Consider the following 7,849-nt stretch of genomic DNA (forward strand, 5'->3'; position numbering starts at 1 on the left):
GAGTAGGAAGGCTTGGCTAGAAAGACCTTGTTAAGAATGGGAGGGGCGCCTCGCTGGCTCAGTCAGTAGAGCTTGCGACTCTTGATCTCAGGGGCATGAGTTTGAGCCCCACGTGTGGTGTGAAGTTTACTTAGAGAAATAATAATAATAATAGGAACGAAAGCCATATTGGAGAAGGTTTGAGAGAATAAAAGTGGACTAAGGGTACCAAATTTTTCTTTCAAAGAGTTTTGCTGTAAAGAAGAGCTACAGGGGCGCCTGGGTGGTTCAGTTGGTTAAGGCTCTGGCTCTTGATTTCGGCTCAGGTCCTCATCTTAGGGTTGTGAGATCGAGCCCGGGGCGTTGGGCTCTGTGCTAGGCGGGAGTCTGCTTGGGATTCTCTCTCTCTGCCTCTCCTGCTGCTCGCGTGCTCGCATTCTCTCTCTCTCAAAATAAATCTTTAGGGGGGAAAAAAAGAGCCAAGAAGTAGGGTAGTGTCTACAGGGGGACATGAAGTCAAGGGAAAGTTAAACCTCTGATGTTGGGTACGATTTATTGAGTGCTTACCACATGTCAGACATTGTACTGGCACTTTACCTAATCCACAATGATGCCCTTATTTACAACAATTCCATTTTTAGAGGGAAGACTACAAATTGTCCAAGGTCATACAGCCATTAGGTGGAGAATCTAGTGCACAAAGCCCATGTTCTTTTTTTTTTTTTTTTAAGATTTTATTTATTTATTTGACAGAGAGGCAGTGAGACAGGGAACACAAGCAGGGGGAGTGGGAGAGGCAGAAGCAGGCTTCCCGCTGAGCAGGGAGCCTGATGTAGGGCTCGATCCCAGAACACTGGGATCATGACCTGAGCCGAAGGCAGACGCTTAACAACTGAGCCACCTAGGTGCCCCCAAAGCCCATGTTCTTAACCATGATGGCTGGTTAGTCCTGTGGGGAAGGAAGGGAGCAGTCCTGCAGCCTCCTCTCCCAGCCTTACAGAATTAGGATAGCTTTTCGGGCGCCTGGGTTGCTCAGTCGGTTGAGCATTGGACTCTTGATTTTGGCTCAGGTCGTGATCTCACGACCCTGAGCTTGAGCCCCATGTTGGGCTCTGTGCTCAGCGCAGGGTCTGCTTGTCCCTCTCCCTCTACTCCTTCCCCTGTTTTCTCTCTCTCCTCTCATTTTTAAAATAAATAAAATCTTAAAAAAAAAAAAAAAAAGACCTTAGGATAGCTTTTCAAGGGAGGGATCAGAGGTTGTCAGGCCATATTGGTAGCACTGTTCTTGGAGTCAGCCTAGGCCCTTGAGGTCCAGATACTCAGGTTATTGGGGGTGGGTGGGACCCCAGGCTTTTCCCAACATTAGGGCATAGACCTGAGATGAGAGCCATTATAGGTGTGTTGGGCATGAAGTGTATCTTGGTTGCATCGGTTACGACCAGGGTTCTGGGACACCTGAACGGGCAGTTTGCACACGACCCTGCCTCTTCCAGCTGGGTCAAGCCACTAAAGGGAGGGAGGGGGGTCACTTTGTGTTCCCAAGTATAGGGAAGCTCCCACTGGGATCCTGTCCTCTGAGCCTCTTTACCTCCCCCTCCAAGTACAATTTGGGGCCCCAGGGCAGGTCAACGTGTCCTTAGCACCCGATATAGGGCTGGGTCCAATCACACCAGAGTGCGAGTGAATGAAGGAGATTAAGGGAACAGATGCTGGGGCCCAGATGTGGAAGCATTGTGTGGTATCGGGGGTCTGCCAAGAAAAGGGAGCGGCACCACCCTTTCCTTCTCCAGGGGGGCTCTCACCCTTCCTCTTCTAATACCACACCGACTTTCCAGCAGCCATTTGTATGGTATGACATTTTAGATATTTCCTTTCCCAGAGCTAAACACAGGCAGCATTACAGAGTCGGCAAGCTGTGGAAACAAAGCCCCCTTAGTGATTTTTCCCAGTGACAGCCCCACAGTTGCGTGACGTGCACCCAGAGGCTTAGGGAAGGGAGGGGCTGAGGACTATGGAGCTGCTTGGAACGTCACCTCATCATCTCTCCCGAATGAGCCGAACATACAAGTCCCAGCAACCTAACTTTGGGGGCCCCCACCCCCCAACACCTCTGGAATTAATTCATTGTGGATTGAATAGCCCTCTGCGTTCACTGGGACTCTGAGGCTGGGCCAGCCCCCCTCCAGGCCAGGCCATTCCTCATTCTCTGTGGTGTACCGGCACGCCCGCCAAGCGGGATGGGGCAGGTTTGCTGGCTTTGTAGGAGGGGCTGAATAAGGAGGTCAGCAGCCTGGTTGAGGTGGCGTTCTGGGGCTGGAGGGGTCCGTGCTGGTGGCCTTTGGGCTTGGCACAGGCTAAGCAAGAGGGCAAAGGAAAGGCCTTGCTCTTCCTACAGCCTTTGGCCGCCAGGGGTCTCCAGATCACCACTCTACTGTCCCAGAGTGACCACTGGACCCCTGATTGCCGTAATTTGCTAGGAGATGCACCTGATGGAACAACTCCCAGAGGCCGGTCAGACCCCGGAAGCACCCCCTTCTTCCAGTCACTCCCAGCATCTGACAGCGAAGTTTACGTGCTGCCAGGCTGAGGGCCCGCTTGCCGAACCCAGGGCAAGCGGAAGAGCACTTCGGCAAAGAAGTGTTTGGCCCCTGTGCCTACCCCAGCCTCTCATGCTGGCCTCAGTTGCACGAGCTAGTGCTGAGCTCTCCCCTCATCAACCCCCTTACTTCCCGAGGGGAGACCAGAGCACCAGCACTGTTCCCCTGCGGCGAGAGAGTCCTACTCCTGCCCTACCCCCTCACCAGTAACATTTCCCCTGGTGGATTGGCCTCCCCTATATTTGTACTGGGCATCCAGAGAAAGAGGTGGCGACAGAAATTGCATTAAGTAAAATTAAAATAGTCTCCTAACAAGTAGTTCATTGTGGACGGTTGGGGGTGGTGGTTCAGGAAAAGCGTCCTCCCGTACTCCGTACTCGGAGCTTAAGTGCTACCATGTGCTGTTCCCTGGAAGCCAAAGGGCCGGTGGGAGGGGAGGGGAGGGGAGGGGAGGGTGGCGGCAGGCGAGGAGCCTCGCTGTTACCGATCCCCAGCCTTTGATGGAGCGCCAGGCCTGACCCTAGGACAGCCAGGGCCACTGCCAGGGGAGCTGTGGGACGCAGTGCATTCCTGGGGGCAATTTACGCTTCTGGCAGAAGGAGAGGAAAGTTTCGACTGTGGGGAAGGGGGTGGAGAGAGGGCGCTGGGGATGAAGTCGGGATGGGTGTTGTGAGGGACAACGGAGGGAGCCCAGGCACAGGGCACACCATCTTCTCCTCTGGCTTGCTTAACTGGCTTGGGCGGAGGCCTCCTCCAGGAAGCCTTCTCTGATGGACCCAGAGCTGCTGAGGAGCAGCACCCCCGCTCTGCCCCACACTCGTGGGCCGGGCCGGTAGAGCCCCCGGAGGCCCCGAGAAGCTGCTGCTCTTCCCTCCCAGCTCAGCTCTGGGGCCCGGACGGTCAGCCGTGGAGACGTCTAGGACTGAGCCGGGCTGAGGAGGCTGGGAGGGCGATGTGGTGGCAGGAGAGTGTGAGTGAGTGTGGATAACAAATGTTCACAGCAACAGCTAGTCTTTATTGAAGAGTGACTAGGTGCCAGTCAGTGCTGGTCTGTGAGTGCTTCACGTGTATTTTTCCCTTAGCCTACACAATGACCCTATCCCTGTGCCCATTCTGAAGATGGGAAAACTGAGGTACACAGCTAGGGCCTAGTAGAATCAGGACTTAAACCCGAATAGTCTAGTATCGGACACCAAGCTCTACGTTATGTGTTCCACGTGTAAGTGTTTGGGTTTCAGTGTGTGTCTGTTTCCTTGTGTTCCTTGTGTGTGTCTGTATGTGAACTCTTTCATTTAACAAAAATGGAGCCCCGTGCTGGGAGCTGGGGGCTGGGGGCTGGGGACAAGGGGGCAGGGAGATGGTGGCAGGGAGGAGAGAAGAGGTTGAAAATGAGAGACAAGGCAAGTCCTGGCTCTGCTACTTACAAGTTACAAGACACTGAGCAATGGATTTGAACTCTGAGCATCAGTTTTTCATCTGGTTCAAAAAGGGGGTTATAATAATGCCCACCTTACGGACTGTTTTGAGGATGAAACAGGAGGCAGTGTGTAAATTTGCTGGCATATTCCGAGCGTTCCCTAACTGGCAGTTACGATGAACATGATTGGTATCCCGAAACTGTCTTGTAAAACCGCGTGTGGGGATCTGCGGGGCTGAGTGTGTGCAGAGAGTAATTCTGTGAACTCAGGGCCGTGTCTGGGGTGTTCATCACTGTACCTGCAAACATCCAGCGCTACCTGTCGGCGCAAAGTAGGTGCTCAGGAAATGTTTATTGAGGGCGTGTTGAGTGAGCGTGAGGAGGAAGCGAGGAGGGCACACAGAGAGAGGGGTGTGTGGGCCTCCATCAGGACCCACTACGCCATTTATGGGGCTCAGTGCAAAATGAAAATGTAGAGCCCTTGTTCAAAAATTATTATGAATTTCGGGATGACCAGCAGAGCAGTAAACCAAGCCCATCTCAGCAGGGAGCTCGTGTGACTGCCCAGGCAGGCATGCCCATGAAGCCAGCTCTGGCCTCCATTTGCCTGAGTCCCCAGCTGTCCCCAAGATGTCCTAGAGGGAGTAGAAGCAGACTCCAGCCGTGGTCTGCCATGCTTCCCAACCTGCCTGAGAGGAGGCAAGGAAGGGAGGGCAGGCCAGGAGAAAGCAGAGGGAGGGCGCAGAGACCTGCAGACCTCCTCCCCATGGAGCCTTTCCAGACCCAGGCCATGCCTGACAGCGGCCCTCGGCCCTCTGTCCCTTCAGGAGCTCACTGCTCCTCCCACCAAGCCACCAACTAGGGCACTGGGTGGTCTGGGCACATGTGGTCACATTTAGATGTTGATTGAAGCAAAATTGTTATAAGATTAGAACATTTAAGGTAACTTTAATTTCCCCAGCATTACTGGGATTTTTGAGGATGGGGCTGAGAGATCCCCTGGGGTGAAAGTGAGGGGGGAGGTGGGGGTTGCAGGAGGGTCTTTACTTCTCTAGTCCTATAGGAGAGGCCTCTGGCAACTGAGAAGGAAGGAAGGAAGGCGAGACAGAAGGAGGGACTTCCCAGGAATTGTAGAACCAGGAGTCAGTCCTCCAGCAGATGCGGAAGTTGGGGGTGGGGATGGGGGGGCTGCAGAATCGCCAAGGCCCTGGTGGAGCAGGAATTTACCAGCACCACACCCCTCCCCAGACTATCTGCATACCCTGGGCCACACATCTGTGCAAACATCCCTCCCCCCTCCTCAGCTTTCCAGACACATGGAATGGTGGCTAGAGGAAGGTTCCATCCAGGCCCTCCCCAGGCTCCAACCTGGGGTGGTTGGAGCCTAGAGAGTTTTCTTATTGGCAGATCAAGATAGAAATTTAGAACGAATGGGAGAATTACGGCAACAGCAATAAAGATTATGCACATTAATTGAGTCACTTCTCTGCGTCTGGCCTGTGTAGACTTTATAGTAACTCTCTTCCAAGAGGCCCTGTGGCACAGTGGGTAGACGGGGCCAGTCTGCCTGGAACCAACTCCCAGCTCCCCCACTTCCCACTGTGTCACTATGGGTGAGTCAGTTAACCCGTCTGTGCCTAGTTTTCCCATCTACAGAGTGGGGACTGTGATCATACCAATCTCAAAGGGTTTCTGAGGACTAACTGAGTTATTCTCGACATAAAGCACTCGCAATAGTGCCTGGCAGGGAGGAAGAGCCCTGTGAGAGGTAGCTGTTATCATTTGGGACTATCATTATCCCTCTTCTAACGAGGAGGAATTTGAGGTTTGGAGAAATGAGGTCACTTGCCCACAGTCACAGGATCCAAACCCAGGTCTGCTTGCCTCCTCAGCCCATGCTCTGAACCATCGGGCAGTGCCAGCACTGGCTCTGCCAGGGGCTGCGCTAAGCAGGTTAGATGCCTCTTCTGGTTCATTTTAAACACCCACCCCATTTGATACCCCTGCTCAGGTCTAGAACAGTCCTTTAAGATTTAAAAAAAATTTTTTTTAAATAATAAAATTTAAAACATTTTTAAGTAAGGTCCAATTTGGGGCTTGAACTCAGGACCCCAAGATCAAGAGTCACACATTCTACTGACTGAGCCAGCCAGGTGTCCTAGAATAGTCCTCAAATCCTCTCTGCCAGCCTCTGATTCGTGGCTGAGGGAGCTGAAGCCCAGAGAGGGGCAGTAACTTGTTCAAGGCCACACAGCAGGTGACCACTGGCAGAGCTGACCCACTGATATCCAGACATGACCAGAAACAAACCAAAGGTGGAAGCCCCCAGCAAGTGGGATGGCCCAGCCCAGAGGTGAGCCTTGATGGGAGAGTCTGCAGACATCTGGCTCTAGGACACTCATTTCCTGTCTTGAAGTCTGCTATGCAAAGAGCTGGTGGACAAGGAGGCAGCTGTGGCAAGGTCATGGCAAGGCTGTCTCAGCCTCTGTTGGGGGATGGCAGCTGAGGCCCACCTGGAGAGTCCAGTAAACACCGGGGGTCCAGGACAACAGGACAGGGCCAGACTGGGGCTCCCAGGGTGGGTTGAATGAAGGAGCTGAACTCTTTCCCGCTGCAGGGCATTTAGCAGAAGAAGAAGAGAGGGGGTGGGGACCGTGTGTGCCACAGAGAACCAGGCCCCAGGGCCTCTGGAAAGTTCAAGGAGTGAGTCAGGAGAATCAAGGGTGGGATCCTGCGGGGCACTGGGTGAGTGTGTGTCAGCGTCTGTGTGCATGAAGCCCATAGGACTCCTTCCCCAGCACAGTGACCCCCCCCCCACTTGCCTGCTTCCCCTTCCCTGCGTGCCTCTCCCCTCTCTAAGAACAGCTCACACTCTGGGATGCCTGCATGGCTCAGTTGTTAAGCGTCTGCCTTCGGCTCAGGTCATGATCCTAGGGTCCTGGGATCGAGTCCCGCATCAGGCTCCCTGCTCAGCGGGAAGCCTGTTTCTCCCTCTCCCTCAGCCCCTGCTTGTGTTCCCTCTTTCTCTGTCAAACAAATTTTTAAAAAATCTTAAAAAACAAACAAAACAAAGAACAACTCACACTCAGAGCTAAGTGCTATCCGTGGATCGAGTGGTTTAATAGTCACAACCAGCCCGAGAGCTTTTCAGACGAGGAAACTGAGCACCAGAGCTTAGGTAACTTGCTTCAGGGCCTGCCGCTGGGGAATGGGGCACTCGGACTTGAACCCGGGCAGTCTAATTTCAGAGTCCATACAGTCAAACTTTCAGCCCCTGCTACTCAGCTCCCATCCCCTCCCCAAACACTCACCGCCCCCCATCTGATCCCTACCAAACAGCTCTGGGGGAGGGCCCAGTTCTCCACCTCAGCCAGTGTCCTGTTAGGTCCCTTGCCAACTGGCCCCCTCCCCTTCTTGAGGAGCGCCCTAGCCCAGCCCCCCCTGTGGTCCCTCCAGGCTGGCTTGGGCCGGGAGGCCAGAGCCAGAGACCTCTTGCAGCCTCCCCAGTCTGAAGGGTAGGACGGGAGTGGGCCCAGGCTCTGGAGGTGGGCAAGGGTGAGAGGTCCTACTGAGGAGGGTTGGTGCTGGTGTGTACCTTGGCAGGGGGACAGCAAAGTGGGAGGCCCTTGGAGGGCAGGCAGTAGGAGGGGGAGGCGGCGATGGAGGCAGGCCCAGACCCAGAGACAGGCTGCCATTGGCCTTCCCTATTCCTTTTCTAGACCTGTTGAGGGCTCAGCCATTTCCCACTTAGAACACACACACATACACACACACACACACACACACACACACACACACACACGCTCACCCCAAACCCCCTTCTGTGGCCTCAGTTCCTATGAACTCCCCCACTGCA

This window comes from Ursus americanus, chromosome 33 (genome assembly GCF_024610735.1).
Source record: "Ursus americanus isolate L20-20 chromosome 33, mUrsAme1.1.p, whole genome shotgun sequence".
In the NCBI taxonomy this organism is placed as follows: Eukaryota; Metazoa; Chordata; class Mammalia; order Carnivora; family Ursidae; genus Ursus; species Ursus americanus.